The sequence below is a fragment of the Salmo trutta genome, chromosome 34 (genome assembly GCF_901001165.1).
Source record: "Salmo trutta chromosome 34, fSalTru1.1, whole genome shotgun sequence".
NCBI classification, from domain to species: Eukaryota; Metazoa; Chordata; class Actinopteri; order Salmoniformes; family Salmonidae; genus Salmo; species Salmo trutta.
The window spans coordinates 22,368,156-22,386,224 of NC_042990.1; positions in this window are offsets into that span (position 1 = coordinate 22,368,156).

The following is an 18,069-nucleotide window of genomic DNA, read 5'->3' on the forward strand; positions in this document are numbered from 1 at the left end:
ATCATGCAAAAACAACACTTGACACTATGGAACACAAAGCTTTTAGTATCTCATCCTGGAATATACAAGGTCTGAGGTCACCTGTCTTTGGCCGAAAAGCAGGAACCCAGACTTCATCAAAGAAAATATATACAAAAGGAAATATAGACATTGTCATCCTACAAGAAACACGGTATAAAGGAGATGGACCCACTGGTTGCCCCCTAGGTTACAGAGAGCTGGTTGTCCCATCCACCAAACTACCAAGTGTGAAACAGGGAAGAGACTCAGGAGGTATGCCAATTTGATATAGAGCAGACCTAACCCCAAAACAGGAACATTTTACATCTGGCTAGAAATGAATAAGGAAATGATCTCAACAGAGAAAAATGTCCTCATATGTGCTACCTATATCACCCCAATATAATCTGTACATTAACGACAGCTTCTCCATCCTAGGGGAAGATCAGCAATTTCCAAGCTTAGGGACATGTACTAGTCTGTGACGACCTAAATGCCAGAACTGGACAAGAACCCGACACCCTCAGCACACAGTGGGACAAACACCTGTCTGGAGGTGAAATTATTCCCTCCCCCATATGCTCCCCTAGACACAACTACGACAACATAACCAACAAAACGGGTCACAACTCCTGCAGCTCCATCGGACGCTGAGTATGTACATGGTAGGCTTCGAGGCGACTCCTTTTGTAGGTACACCTATAGCTCATCTCTTGGCAGTAGTACTGTAGACTACTTTATCACTGACCTCAACCCAGAGTCTCTTAGAGCACGTACGCGCAATGCCGTCGGTGGTATGCCAAATAAAAATGTGATTTAGATAAAAATTATATATATATTTACGTTTTAAACAGTTTTAAACATTTCTATTTATAGTTTTTTTCTCGTCTGAAATGCCTCGTTTCACTGCCAAAAATAAAATGAAACCATCTAGTGTTCAGCGAAATAACAACACAATGTCAAATACAGGTAGCCTTATCAAATAATTAACATCCAATCACATTAACTGTTAAGCTCTCACAGGAATTCCACTAACGGTCTGTATGTAGCCAAACGTAGCTGCTGCTCATTCCGTTTGCTCGAAAATGTATAAATGGTTAAAAAAAGTAATGTCCACGTCCAGAGAGACACATACCAGCTCTACTGCTAGTACTGCTATTACCAGCAGTACTACACCTGCACCTGTCAATGTCACAAGTTGTTCTGCTTCCAAGAGCACATCCAATGCTAGCATCAGTAATTCTACATGTGTTGTTAGCTCAGCTAGCATGGACACCGACAGTTGTGAATCGATGCAGCCAAAGAGCTACTGCCCCCTTACCTGGGAAAGCACCGAACAACAGACAGGGACGTTGGACCATCGAAGAGGTACAAATATGATGAGAACTACTGTACATTGATTTGGGGTTCACTTAAATTGGGAGTAGTGCCTTTCCTCAGCCACAGTGGGTTATATGTGCAAATGTACTATCTCAAATGTACTAACTCGAATGTACTAACTCGATGAAACCTTCACTCTTTCGCAGACATTTAGAAACAAAACCTGGCAATTTGAAAAATATGCCATGGGAGTTTTTTGAGCGAGAATTAAAACCTGTTGAAGCACCCGTCCCGCATGCGGGATCAACATCCAGCGTAAAATCATTTCGCCATATTCATAACCGAACAATAGAAAAATTTCATATATTTTTTTCAAATATAGGACTATTTTATATCGTTTTATAGATACACCTCTCCTGAATCGAACCACGTTGTCCGATTTCAAAAAGGCTTTACAGCAAAAGCAAAACATTAGATAATGTTAGAGGAGTATATCGTCAAAGTATTCACATAGCCATTTTCCGACCAACCACATGCATCACAAATAACCAAAAAACAGCTAAATGCAGCACTAACCTTTGACAATCTTCATCAGATGACACTCCTAGGACATCATGTTACACAATAGATGCATTCTTTTGTTCGATAAAGTTCATATTTATATATAAAAACAGCATTTTACATCGGCGCGTGACGTTGAGAAACTATTTTCCCTCAAATGCATCCGGTCGATCAGCGCTACAATTTACTAAATTACTATTCGAAAACATTTTTAAAATGTAATATTGTCATTCAAAGAATTATAGATGAACATCTCGTGAAAGCACCTGCATTGCCAGATTTAAAAAGAACTTTACTGGGAAATCACACTTTGCAATAAACGACGTGGTATGCTCAGAAAAATAGGCTAGCAATACAGGTCTGCGCCATCTTGGAACAATCAAATATCAAATCTACTCTTGTATATTATTGAAAATATTCCCTTACCTTTGATTATCTTCATCAGAAGGCACTTCCAGGCATCCCAGGTCCCCAACAAATGTAGTTTTGTTCGAAAAAGTTCATAATTTATGTCCCAATAGCTTCTTCTTGTTAGCGCGTTCCGAAGGCACCTCAAAATGTTCCGTCGTGTGCGGGACTTCTCCTCATGAAAGCCCCCCCAAAAATATTTAAGTTCGTTCAAACGTGTCAAACGTTGTATAACATAAATCTTTAGGGCCTTTTTCAACCAGAGCTTCAATAATATTCCATGGGGACGGTTGCATTGTCTATCAAAACATTTCGAAAGGGGAGGGTAGCCAGGGGTGCCCGCATCATAATGGTGATGGCCCTCCCCAATTTTCACAGTAGAAGACTCAAACCACTTTGTAAAGACTGGGGACATCTAGTGGAAGCAATAGGAAGTGAACCATAGCTCACGGTGTGATTTATAGGCAAAGTGCTGAAGTTGAGTCCGCAATTCAGAATTCCACATCCTGTTACGATCTGTCTCGGGGTTTTGACTGCCATATGAGTTCTGTTATACTCACAGACACCATTCAAACAGTTTTAAAAACTTTAGGGTGTTTTCTATCCACATATATTAATTATATGCATATCCTAGCTTCTGAGTTTGAGTAGGAGGCCGTTTAAAATGGGCACGTATTTTTTTCAAAGATCGCTGTAGCGCCCCCTATCCTGGGCGTGCGTCAAGAGGTTTTAAGACGACTTTCGAGTAGTAAGACATGTAGAAAAGCAACAGATACTATTAATAAGAAGGGGCTAGAAGCGTCTTATATGGTGAGCTACCGAGTGGCTATAGGACAGGCAAGCCCCATATTATTGTGGAGGACTTAATTCTTCCTGCTGCCGCGGATATGGCTGGGACAATGCTGGGGGAAAAGGCTAAAAAAGCTATACAGACAACGCCTACATCAAACAACACTGTTTCACGACGCATCAGTGATATGGCAGGATATGTTTTGAAACAATTACTGGTTCGCATACAAGCCAGTGAATTCTATGTGTTACAGATGGATGAGTCAACAGACGTGGCGGGCCTGGCACAGCTCCTAGTATATGTCCGTTACGTTTATGGGGGGTCAATTAAGGAAGACATCCTCTTCTGCAAACCACTTGAAACAAGGACAACAAGAGGGGATATTTTGAAATTACTGGACAGCTTTGTGACATCAAATAGACTTTGGTGGTCAAGATGTGTTGGTATCTGTACTGATGGCGCAAAAGCCATGATAGTGAGACATAGTGGAGTGGTAATGCGCATGCAAGCAGCATGCAAACAGTTGCACAGTTACACTGCAGCATCTACCGAGAGGCTCTTGATACCAAGGGAATGCCTGACAGCTTGAAATATGTTTTGGACACTACAGTGAAAATGGTTAACTTTGTTAAAGAAAGGCCCCAGAACTGTTGTGTATTTTCTGCACTATGCAATGATATGGGCAGTGACCATGAAACGCTTTTACAACATACAGAAGTGCGCTGGTTATCAAGGGGCAAAGTATTGACACGTTTTTTTAAATTGAGAGACGAGATTAATGTTTTCTTTACTGACCATCATTTTCACTTGTCTGACCACTTGCATGATGACCAGTTTCTCACACCACTGGCCTATGTGGGTGATGTTTTTTCTCGCCTGAATGATCTGAATCTAGGATTACAGGGACTCTCCGCAACTATATTCAATGTGTGGGACACAATTGAGGCTATGATTAAGAAGTTGGAGCTCTTATATGTGTGTATTAACAAGGACCTTCCTCTATGCCCTCCCTCTAGTCCACTTACCAATATCTGAACAAGAGTGCCTCATCGAAATTGCAACAAGCGGTTCTGTGAAAATTGAATTTAATCAGAAGCCACTGCCAGATTTCTGGATTGGGCTGTGCTCAGAGTATCATGCCTTGGCAAATCGCGCTGTTAAGACACTGATGCCCCTTGTAACCACGTACCTATGTCAGAGTGGATTCTCAGCCCTCACAAGCTTGAAAACGAAATACAGGCACAGACTGTGTGTGGAAAATGATTTAAGACTGAGACTCTCTCCAATACAAGCCAACATTGCAGAGTTATGTGCATCCTTTCAAGCACACCCTTCTCATTAACCTGTGGTGAGTTATTCACAATTTTCGATTAACAAATCAAGTTGTATATATAAGATGGCTAAATAAAGAGCAAAATTGTTGATTATTATTATATTGTTATTTGTGCCCAGGTCCTATAAGAGCTCTTGTCACTTTCCACGAGCCAGGTTGTGACAAAAACTCACACTCATTCCTATGTTTAATAAATGTATCGCATAGTGTGTGTGTGGCAGGCTCACAATAATGTCAAAAAACAACATTTGAGAGTGCTCTGGCCCTGGTGCTGGAGGGGGTACGCAGCTGGATGTTGAATGTTTGAAGGGGTACGGGACTTTAACATGTTTGGGAACCACTGTTTTAGAGCATTCACAGTCAGTCCACTTACAGCCCTATCACACTCTACTTGAACAGAGCTATGCTCAATCATGAGGCATCAAAGCCAAGGGAATTGAATAATATTAAGAAACGCTATATATTGAAGAAAAATAGTGGAAATCTACCAAAAAACAATTAGACAACAACAAATTCAATCCCTTCTAGAATATTTCCTGCAGTCTCAAAGTCAACAGTGAAGAGGCGACTCCGGGATGCTGGACTTCTAGGGAGAGTTCTTCTGTCCAGTGTCTGTGTTCTTTTGACCATATTAATATTTTATTTTTATTGGCCAGTCTGAGATATGGCTTTTTCTTTGCAACTCTGCCTAGAAGGCCAGCATCCCGGAGTCGCCACTTCACTGTTGACATTCAGACTGGTGTTTTGAATCCATAGAATCTAAGAGCTTCTGGGAAAATTGGAAAACTCAAAACAACGTTAAACCACTTCTCCAATCTTTTTGGCCCTATAACAAAGACCAAACAGCAAAAACATATACATGATCAAATACAAATCTTAGAATCAACTATTAAAAACTACCAGAACCCACTAGATTCTCCAATTACATTGAATGAACTACAGGACAAAATACAAACCTACAACCCAAAAAGGCATGTGGTCTTGATGGTATCCTCAATGAAATGATAATATATACAGACAACAAATTCCAATTGGCTATACTAAACTCTTTAACATCCTCCTTAGCTCTGGCATCTTCCCCAATATTTGTAACCAAGGGGTGACCAGCCCTTGGTTACAAATATTGGGGAAGATGCCAGAGCTCCACAAAAGTGGAGACAAATTTGGCCCCAATAACTACCGTGGGATACGCGTCAACAGCAACCTTGGGAAAATCCTCTGCATTATCATTAACAGCAGACTCGTACATTTCCTCAGTGAAAATAATGTACTGAGCAAATGTCAAATTGAGTTTTTACCAACTTACCGTACGTCAGATCACGTATTCACCCTGCACACATTGACAAACAAACAAACCAAAACAAAGCAAAAGTCTTCTCATGCTTTGTGGATTTCAAAAAAGCCTTTGACTCAATTTGGCATGAGGATCTGTTATACAAATTGATGGAAAGTGGTGTATACAAACAACAAGTGTGAAGATAAAATTGGCTAAAAACACACACATTTCTTTCCACGGGGCCATGGGGTGAAACAGGGATGCAGCTTAAGCCCCACCCTCTTCAACATATATATCAACAAATTGGCGAGGGCACTAGTACAGTCTACAGCACCCAGCCTCACCCTACTAGAATCTGAAGTCAAATGTCTACTGTTTGCTGATGATCTGGTGCTTCTGCCCCCAACTAAGGAGGGCCTACATCAGATCTTCTAGATCTTCTGCACAGATTCTGTCAGACCTGGGCCCTGACAGTAAATCTCAGTAAGACAAAAATAATAATAATAATGGTGTTCCAAAAAACGTCCTGTCGCTAGGACCACAAATACAACATCCATCTATACACCGTTGCCCTAGAGCACACAAAAAACTATACATACCTCGGCCTAAACATCAGGGACACAGGTAACTTCCACAAAGCTGTGAACAAGCTGAGAGACAAGGCAAGAATGGCCTTCTATGCCATCAAAAGGAACATCACATTTGACATACCAATTAGGATCTGGTCTGGGGTCTGCTCACCAACCAAGAATCCACAAAATGGGACAACACCAAATTGAGACTGCATGCAGAATTCTGCAAAAAATATCCTCCGTGTACAACGTAAAACACCAAATAATGCACGCAGAGTAGAATTAGGCCGATACCCTCTAATTATCAAAATCCTGAAAGGACCCGTTAAATTCTACAACCACCTAAAAGGAAGTGAACCCCAGGACAGAAACACAATTAGACCCAACCAAATCATGAGAAAACAAAAAGATAATTACTGGACACATTGGAAAGAATTAACAAAAAAAACAGAGCAAACTAGAATACTATTTGGCCCTAAACAGAGAGTACACAGTGGCAAAATACCTGACCACTGTGACTGACCCAAACTTAAGGAAAGCCTTGTCTATGTACAGACTCAGCGAGCACAGTCTTGCTATTGAGAAAGGCCGCCGTAGGCAGACCTGGCTCTCAAGAGAAGACAGGTTATGGTCACGCTGCCCACAAAGTGAGGTGGAAACTGAGCTGCACTTCCTAACCTCCTGCCAAATGTATGACCATATTAGAGACACATATTTCCCTCAGATTACACAGATCCACAAAGAATTCAAAACAAACCTGATTTTGATAAACTCCCATATCTACTGGGTGAAATACCACAGTGTGCCATCACAGAAGCAAGATTTTTGACCTGTTGCCACAAGAAAAGGTTAACCAGTGAAGAACAAACACCATTGTAGATACAACCCATATTTATGTTTATTTATTTTCCCTTTTGTACTTTCACTATTTGCACATCATTACATCACTGTACATATACATAATATGACATTTGAAATGTCTTTATTCTTTTGGAACTTCTGTAAGTGTAATGTTTACTGTTAATTTTTATTGTTCATTTCACATTTGTTTATTATGTACTTCACTTGCTTTGGCAATGTTAACATATATTTCCCATGCCAATAAAGCCCTTGAATTGAAGAGAGAAAGAGAGAGAGAGAGAGAGAGAGAGAGAGAGAGAGAGAGAGAGAGCAACAGGAAAAGGATGGCAAACAGCAGAGAGAAAGAGGAGGACATGGAAAAGGGAGAGAAACAAAATGGTGCAGTTTCAGGCCATGTGGCGAACAATAATGCAGGCACTAGCGATGGGGGTGTGCGCATGCAAGTCTGGGCAGAGGAGATTGCTTGTTGTTCGTATGTGCATGTTTGAATTTGGTGTGGTGAAAAAAATAAACAAAAAAGGAACATGTAATATTATTTTTTAAAGGAAAGGGAAGAGAGGTGGGTGGGAGAAAGGGAGAGATGGAGGGAGAGAGGAAGGAAGGGAGAGATGGAAGGACAGAGAGAGAGGAAGGAAGGGAAAGATTGTTCATTTGAAAGACAGCACTGTATAATGAGAGTAGATCCAAGGAAAGCCGGGCGTAATGACACACACCCACCCACACACACAACACTTCTCTGTGAGCATAGCTGATTAGCCAGATAGAGAAAGAGGGAGAGAGAGAAAGGGAGAGAGATTTAGAGAGACAAAGAGAGAGAGCGAGACAGAGAGACAGCGAGACAGAGAGAGTTAGAGAGACAGACAGAGAGAGAGACATAGAGAGTGAGAGAGAGAGTTAGAGAGAGAGACAAAGAGAGAGAGAGAGAGAGAGAGTTAGAGGGAGAGGGAGAGAGAGAGAGATAAAGAGGCTACCATTGTACCTTGTAGCTAATGCAAATTCAGTACAACACAGCACATTAAATTAATTGTCTTATTCAGTTATCCTATCAGATACTTTCGGTAATTAGTGTTACAATGGGTTTAACATATTATCATATAACACCATGCAACAAAGACCACCATGCAGTGCACTCTACTATACACAGCTTAATGCTATGCACGCACGCACATACAAACACACACACACACACACACACACACACACACACACACACACACACACACACACACACACACACACACACACACACACACACACACAGAGAGAGTCATTACAGCTTCCATTAAAGGAGCATCATCATAACAGGAAATTATATATTACAGTTTTGTCAGGCGAGGGACATGTGATTGTGAAGGCATGTACCCAGATATTACACAGGGATGGGAACATGGAGGAGGGATGGGAACATGGAGGAGGGATGGGAACATTGAGGAGGGATGGGAACATGGAGGAGGGATGGGAACATGGAGGAGGGATGGGAACATGGAGGAGGGATGGGAACATGGAGGAGGGATGGGAACATGGAGGAAGGATGGGAACATGGAGGAGGGATGGGAACATGGAGGAGGGATGGGAACATGGAGGAGGGATGGGAACATGGAGGAGTGATGGGAACATGGAGGAAGGATGGGAACATGGAGGAGGGATGGGAACATGGAGGAGGGATGGGAACATGGAGGAGGGATGGGAACATGGAGGAAGGATGGGAACATGGAGGAGAGATGGGAACATGGAGGAGGGATGGGAACATGGAGGAGGGATGGGAACATGGAGGAAGGATGGGAACATGGAGGAGAGATGGGAACATGGAGGAAGGATGGGAACATGGAGGAAGGATGGGAACATGGAGGAGAGATGGGAACATGGAGGAAGGATGGGAACATGGAGGAGGGATGGGAACATGGAGGAGGTTATTGCTGCCTGATGATCTGCCCCAGTTCCACATGGACTGTCTTATAGCTTCATTCGTTTTGTGCCATGATGGCTATGTAAATATTACAGAACAGAATTTTTCTGTTTCATTTAAGTCTTGCAGAAAGCATGGCCTGTTTACTCAGAATTCCCAGAGTGCATTTCCAGCAGCGCCACTTTAGTGTTTAACGGTAACGTAACAGCTTGAGGGGGAGGAGAGAGGGGCAGAGGGCGAGGGGGAGACTCGACCAATCTGGAGGGAGAGGTCAGCCCAGTCGAGCTGATCCAATTGAAATATGCAAATGTTATCAAAAGGATGCAGGGTGGTTAAAGAACAGGAACAGAGAGACAATGAGGGAGAACAACAGGAAGAGTAGCATGACACCTCGCCTAATGTAATTATCTATTGACTATTGTTTCATCACACGCTCCACAAATCAATTAAAGCATTTAGAGGAGAATATGCACTGAGTGATTTCTATTGTCAAGCCTTCATAGAGGTTCACAGATCGTCATATCCTGCACATTAAAACATGGCACAAACACATTCCGTATCAAGAGGGTGATTTGTTCATATTTTAAGCCCATAAGCACAATGGCAGCATTAATGACTTGGAGAACCTAGACAAAGTCTAAGACACTTAACTGTATTTATACTAAGACTTAACCCATTTCTTCATCCATAGTGTCTGTGTGTATAGACGTATCTAAGGAAGCAGAAGGAGCCTATTTTAGCCCGTCTCTTCAGAAGTCTGGTAATACCACTGCACTGGTCAATGCATAGATATGAGCAACAAGAATGGCGTGAAAATTCCAATTTGCGGTGTGAAAAGCAATAGCTGTATGTGTGTTTGTCTGTGTGTGTGTGTGTGTGTGTGTGTGTGTGTGTGTGTGTGTGTGTGTGTGTGTGTGTGTGTGTGTGTGTGTGTGTGTGTGTGTGTGTGTGTGTGTGTGTCTTTGTGTGTGTGAGTGTGTGTGCATCAGGGTTGTTGTGACCCCTTCCCAATCAGGAACAAAGAGACTGAACACTAATCCAAGCAGCTCATATCCGTCAAGGCAAATCATTCCTGAAATGAGTTCACTCAGGCGGAATCCCAGGACCTGTGTGTGTGTGTGCCTACAGTACATGTGTGTGTGTGTTCGTGCATACGTGTGCACGCACGTGTGTGTGATTGCAGACCCTCAGCCCATCCAATGGTCTCATTGTCTTCTGATTCATAGGTTTAGAGCCGGTAACCAGATTGAGGGAACAAAGCAACTAAGCACCCTGCTTTTAGAGCACACACACACACACACACACACACACTCCAGAGGGGACTTAAAGCACCCCAAAGAGGATTTAAAGGGGTTACCATCCACACTCTAAACAGCATAACGCCAACCCCTGGGGATTCACATAAACAACAAAGTAAACAGAGGTACTGTCTGGGGGGTTATCCAACATGTGATGTCTGACAGTTGTCTGTCTATATGTGACCGAATAGGTTGCATAAATGTTAGCGGAATCCGTTCAACTGTTCACCCAACTTGGTCAACAATATGACAATATTGATCAATCCTTGTTTTTAAATAACTTCATGGGGAATAATCGGAGTACAGATTTTCTTCCAATTGTTAAATTCTAACATAATTACCTGAGATGTGGCAGATACATTCACAATGAATATCCTGAAATCATATGCAAACAGAGACAGGGGTGATGATGGTGGAGGTCAGACATTGACCATCACAGGGACCCCTCTACCCCTGAGGGGGGATAAGGATGTATAGAGAGAGAGATAAAGAAAGAGAGAGGGAGAGAGGGTAGAGAAAGAGGGAAAATAATATGAATTTAAGAGAGGGGTGGAGGGCAGAGTGATTCTAACCCCCGTTTGCCCTGTGTGTCCTTAGAACAAGCGACTTCTAAACCCTGTGTGACTTTCAGTAGATTCAAAAGGGTTCTACCTGGAACCAAAAGGGTTCTACCTTTAGCACCAGGGGAGTGCACACACACAGACACGTACACATACAGCGCCTTCGGAAAGTATTCAGACCCCTTGACTTTTTCCACATTTTGTTACGTTACAGCTTTATTCTAAAATTGATTATAGTTTTTGTTCTTCATCAATCTACACACAATAACCCATAATGACAAAGCAAAAACAGGTTTTTATACATTTTTGCTAATTCATTAAAAAAAATCAAACTGAAATATCACATTTACATAAGTATTCAGACCCTTTACTCAGTACTTTGTTGAAGCACCTTTGGCAGCGATTACAGCATCGAGTCTTCTTTGGTATGACGCTACAAGCTTGGCACACCTGTATTTGGGGAGTTTCTCCCATCCTTCTCAAGCTCTCCCATGGCATTTATTGTAAGAGTAGGGGTGTTAACCCCGCTGTCCTGGCTAAATTCCCAATCTGGCCCTCATACCATCATGGCCACTTAATCATCCCCAGTTTCCAATTGGCTCATTCATCCCCCTCCTCTCCCCTGTAACTATTCCCCAGGTCGTTGCTATAAATGAGAACATGTTCTCAGTCAACTTACCTGGTAAAATAAGTGTTAAATAAAATAAATAATAAATACATTTGCATAAGTCGATAGGAAAACAGAAAATATTTACTTTGCCCGAAAATGGAAGAACAAATACTGTAAAAACATAAAAACACCATCCACATAGCATACAGTACGTCCACGCCCATTGTGACGACATGCCCAGTTGCACACTGATGCAGCTCCCCTCTCTAATTCTCCTTATCTTATCTCAGCACATGCTGCTGTTGATTGATTGATTTCTAAATTGCACAAACAGCCCAGTGAAATTGGGCCCAAGCGACCCCCTCCCACCTCTCGACATAGCCCAGTGGAACCCCCCCCATGCTCCCCCATTCCCCGGACCTCCACCTCCATCAGAGCCCCTAATTCAATTCATTTCCACCAAATTAATACCGTTAGTTGGGTGTTCTGCAACTAAACACATCGCTCCAGCGTCCGGTCTGATGGTCGGTCTTCAATTTCCAGTGGAATTTAGGGGAGATGGGGGTAGATTCACACAGGGAGAGAGATACACACACACACACACACACACACACACACACATTTAGGGGTAAGATGCTGACTCGTCAGGATCAAGGCGATAGGAGCCAAAGGGATCAGGCATAGCAAATCAACAGCTGTCACAGCCACTTTACCCTGGACCGACGGAGTTCCAGTGATTGATTTCTTTGATACAGCTCTGCTTGAAAGGCTGGGCGAGGAGGGGAGGGGTTAAGAAAATAAGACACAGTACAATGTGCTTTGTTTTGTTGGAAGTATCTTAAGTTACTTTGTTAGACTGACGGATCAATGTACATAGAAAAAGTTGCTGTAGGTCATACTGGTCTCAGGTTTGTGGAAACACTTTTTTAATGAGATGTGGTTATTTGTAGTGTTGCTGGTGTTACCAGGTGTGGTAATGAGATGTGGTTATTTGTAGTGTTGCTGGTGTTACCAGGTGTGGTAATGAGATGTGGTTATTTGTAGTGTTGCTGGTGTTACCAGGTGTGGTAATGAGATGTGGTTATTTGTAGTGTTGCTGGCATTACCAGGTGTGGTAATGAGATGTGGTTATTTGTAGTGTTGCTGGCGTTACCAGGTGTGGTAATGAGATGTTGTTATTTGTAGTGTTGCTGGTGTTACCAGGTGTGGTAATGAGATGTGGTTATTTGTAGTGTTGCTGGTGTTACCAGGTGTGGTAATGAGATGTGGTTATTTGTAGTGTTGCTGGTGTTACCAGGTGTGGTAATGAGATGTGGTTATTTGTAGTGTTGCTGGTGTTACCAGGTGTGGTAATGAGATGTGGTTATTTGTAGTGTTGCTGGCGTTACCAGGTGTGGTAATGAGATGTGGTTATTTGTAGTGTTGCTGGTGTTACCAGGTGTGGTAATGAGATGTGGTTATTTGTAGTGTTGCTGGTGTTACCAGGTGTGGTAATGAGATGTGGTTATTTGTAGTGTTGCTGGTGTTACCAGGTGTGGTAATGAGATGTGGTTATTTGTAGTGTTGCTGGTGTTACCAGGTGTGGTAATGAGATGTGGTTATTTGTAGCGTTGGCGGTGATAATGGTAGTGATGGGGGAAAATAATCGATACAGTTACATATCGCAATATTTTTCTATTATATTATATTGATACTTTAACTCCAAGTATCAATGCTTTTTTCTAGGTAGCGTTAGCTAGAGCTAGTCGGCTGTACCTGCACCAAAACACCAGTACTTTTCATTCTATAGCTTGTCCTCCATCTTTTTAAATAGGCCTAGTGAGCCAACATGTTTTCAGCAGATTTATTTCCATGACTGATCAAAACTAATTTTCTCATGCTCTCTCGTCTCTCTGCAGTAGACATCCCAGTGGGCAAAACATGGTTGAAAAGATATTAGTATAATGTATTTTTATGATGTCTTATTCTGGTTGCAAACTGGTTGAAAACAATATATTTTCTATGTGTTTTTACTGACCAGAATATGACGTCTTTTTCTGACCACCATACGACCAGCTGATCATAGTTAAGACCTCATCATAACCTGGTAATGACCACCTGACTACATCTTATTACCTACACTACTAGAAACAAGAGTTCCAAAAGGGCTCTTCAGTTGTCCCCCTAAGAGAACCCTTTTTGGTTCCAGGGAAAGCCATTTTGGTTCCATGCAGAACCCGTTTTGGTTTCATGTGTTAAGAGTCCTACTTAGAACTCTAAAGGGTTCTACCCAAAACTAAAAGGGTTCTACCTGGAACCAAAAAGTGTTCCTCAAAGGGTTCTCTTATGGGGACAGCCGAATAACCCTAAATAGCACCTTTTTTTCAAATGGTTTACTTTAAAAAGTATTGCAGAGGATACAGTTGGATATTAAAAACATTGTTCATTGCATTTCTATTTGTTTCCATAGTCACCAATTAAAGTCAATATGCAACATATTGGCAATGGCAACAACAAAAAAATCTACATCACAATTGTTCCCACATCTGTATACAGTAAACGTTTCATAATTCACCCACAGACATTTTACCAGGTAAGTTGACTGAGAACACATTCTCATTTAAAGCAACAACCTGGGGAATAGTTTCAGGGGGATGAATGAGCCAATTGTAAGCTGGGGATGATTAGGTGGCCATGATGGTATGAGGGCCAGATTGGGAATTTTCAATAAGTGCAACAGGATCTTTAATGACCTCAGAGAGTCAGGACACCCATTTAACATCCTTTCTGAAAGACGGCACCCTACACAGGGCAGTGTCCCCAATCACAGCCCTGGGACATTGGGATATTTTTTAGACCAGAGGAAAGAGTACCTCCTACTGGCCCTCCAACACCACTTCCAGGAGCATCTGGTCTCCCATCCAGGGACTAACCAGTACCAACCCTGCTTAGCTTCAGAAGCAAGCCAGCAGTGGGATGCAGGGTGGTATGCTGCTGGCTTAAACACACTACACATTACATGCATAGAAAGACTGGAACACAGAGTACATAAAGGCCCATTGTTTTATTTGACTCATGATTAATCAGATTAGTGTGATGGGGTAGATCCTCATCAAGGACATCTGAGCACAGACGGCGATCTGGAGCGTTGTGGCCCTTTTGAAGAGTTGTATGATGAGACAGACCGGCAGTGAAGAGAATCAGTGCATAACAATTTTATCAACTAGAGATTTTTAAAGAAAACTAGACAAGGACATAATTGAAGAAACTTTGTTGACTCAGCTGGCTAAAAGTATTTCCATGGTACAAGTTGAAGAATTGTCTGGCAGTTATAGATTAGAGACGTCTTCAAAAGACCCCTTGACTTTTTCCACATTTTGTGCGTTACAGCCTTATTCTAAAACTGAGGAAATAGTTTTCTTCCTCATAAATCTACACACAATAACCCATAATGACAAAGCGAAAACCGGATTGTAGACATTTTTGCAAATATACTGTATATATATATATATATATAAAAAAATGAAATCACATTTATATAAGTATTCAGACTCATTACTCAGTACTTAGTTGAAGCACTTTTGGCAGTGATTACAGCATCGAGTCTTATTGGGTATGAAGCTACAAGCTTGGCACATCTGTATTTGGGGAGTTTCTCCCACTCTTTTCTGCAGATCCTCTCAAGGTCTGTCAGGTTGTATGGGGAGTGTCGCTGCACAGCTATTCTTAGGTCTCTCCAGAGATGTTTGATCGGGTTCAAGTCCAGGCTTTGGCTGGGCCACTCAAGGACATTCAGAGACTTGTCCCGAAGCCACTCCTGCGTTGTTTTGGCTGTGTGCTTAAGGTTGTTGTACTTTGCTCCGTTCATCTTTCCCTCTGACCAAGGCTCTTCTCCCCTAATTGCTTAGTTTGGCCAGGTGGCCAGCTCTAGGAAGAGTCTTGGTGGTTCCAAACTTCTTCCATTTAAGTATGATGGAGGCCACTGTGTTCTTGGGGACTTTCAATGCTTCAGAAATCTTTTGGTACTCTTACAATCCTGTCTCAGAGCTGTACGGACAATTCCTTCCACTTCATGGATTGTTTTTTTCTCTGACAAGCACTGTCAACTGTGGGACCTTATATAGACAGGTGTCTGCCTTTCCAAATCATGTCCAATCAATTGAATTTACCACAGGTGGACTCCAGTCATGTTGTAGAAACATCTCAAGGATGATCAATGGAAAGAGAATGTTCCTGAGCTCAATTTCGAGATAGCAAGATAGCAAGATAGTGAGATAGCAAGATAGCAAGATAGCAAGATAGTGAGATAGCAAGATAGCAAGATAGCAAGATAGCGAGATAGCAAGATAGCAAGATAGCGAGATAGCAAGATAGCAAGATGACACCGACAGAGAGTATTTTGTTTTATGATGTATTATTTCTTACATTGTTAGCCCAGAAAATCTTAAATGTTATTACATACAGCCGGGAAGAACTATTGGATATCAGAGTGACGTCAACTTACCAACATTACGACTAAGAATACGACTGTCCCGAAGCGGATCCTTTATTCACAGCACCACCCAGGGCATTTGATCTGATTCCAGAGGCCGACCCAAAACAACGGAGCCGCAGAAGGGCTAGACGGAGCGGCCTTCTGGTCAGACTTCGGAGGCATGCACACCACCCACTGCTTCCGAGTAAATTACTTGCCAACGTCCAGTCTCTAGATAACAAGGTAGACAAAATTAGGGCAAGGGTTGCTTCCAGAGAGACATCAGGGATTGTAACATACTCTGTTTCACGGAAACATGGCTATCGGAGTCAGTACAGCCACTGGGATTCTTTATGCGTTGCGCAGACAGAAATAAACATCTCTCTAGGAAGAAGAAGGGCAGGGGTGTAATGCTTCATGATTAACGACTCATAGTTTAATCATCACAACATACAGGAACTCAAGTCCTTTTGTTCACCTGATCTAGAATTCCTCACAATCAAATGCCGACCATATTATCTCCAAAGAGAATTCTTGTCGCTTATTGTCACAGCCGTGTATATCCCCCCTCAAGCCGATACCACGACGGCCATCAAAGAACTTCCCTGGACTCTATGCAAACCATGTATCCAGAGGCTGCATTAATTGTATCTGGGGATTTTAACAAAGCAAAGGCTAGCTAAATTCTATCAGCATTTTGATTGTAGCACTCGAGCGGGGCAATACACTGAATGATTGCTACTCTAACTTCCGTGATGTATAAAAGGCCCTCCCCTGCCCTCCCTTCGGCAAATCAAACCATGACTCCATTTTGCTCCTCCTGCCCTATAGCCAGAAACTAAAACAGTATTTACCCATGACAAGAACTATTCAACACTGGTCTGACCAATCAGAATCCACGCTTCAAGATTGTTTTGATCACGCAGACTGGGTGATCAGAGAATAATATCGATTTATACGCTGTTTCGGTGAGTGAGTTTATAAGGAAGTGCATTGGAGATCTAGTACCCACTATGACAATTAAAATCTACCCTAACCAGAAACCGTGGATAGATGGCGGTATTTGCACAAAACTGAAAGTGCGAACCACCTCATTTAACCATGGAAAGATGACTGGGAATATGGCCGAATACAAACAGTGTAGTTTTTCCCTCCGCAAGGCAATCAAACAAGCAAAGCGTCAGTATAGAGACAAAGTGGAGTCGCAATTCAATGGTTCAGACACAAGACGTATGTGGCAGGGTCTACAGACAATCACGGACTACAAAAAGAAAACCAGCCATGTCACGGACACCGACGTCTTGCTTCCAGATAAACAAAACACCTTCTTTGCCCACTTTGAGGATAACACAGTGCCACCAACGCAGCCCGCTACCAAGGACTATGGGCTCACCCTCTCCTTCTCCGTGTCCGATGTGAGTTTGACATTTAAACGTATTAACCCTTGCAATGTGGCCGGCCCAGACGTCATCCCTAGCCACGTCCTCAGAGCATGAGCAGTCCAGCTGGCTGGTGTGTTTACGGACAAATTCAATCTCTGCCTATTCCAGTCTGCTGTCCCCACATGCTTCAAGATGGCCACCATTGTTCCTGTACCAAAGAAGGCAAAAGTAACTGAACTAAATTACTATCGCCCCGTAGCACTCACTTCTGTCATCATAAAGTGCTATGAGAGACCTCCACCTTACCTGCCACCCTAGACCCATTTCAATTTGCATACCGCCCCAATAGGTCCACAGACGACGCAATCGCCAACACACTGCACACTGCCCTATCCCATCTGGACAAGAGGAATACCTATGTAAGATTGCTGTTCATTGACTACAGCTCAGCATTCAACACTATAGTACCCTCCAAGCTCATCATTAAGCTTGAGGTCCTGGGTCTCAACCCTGCCCTGTACAATTGGGTCCTGGACTTCCTGACCGGCTACCGGCTACTGACCGGTGGTGAAGGTAGGAAACAACATCTCCACTTCGCTGATCCTCAACACTGGGGCCCCACAAGGGTGTGTGCTCAGCCCCCTCCTGTACTCCCTGTACTCCCTGTTCACCCATGACTGCGTGGCCATGCATGCCTCCAACTCAATCATCAAGTTTGCAGATGACACAACAGTAGTAG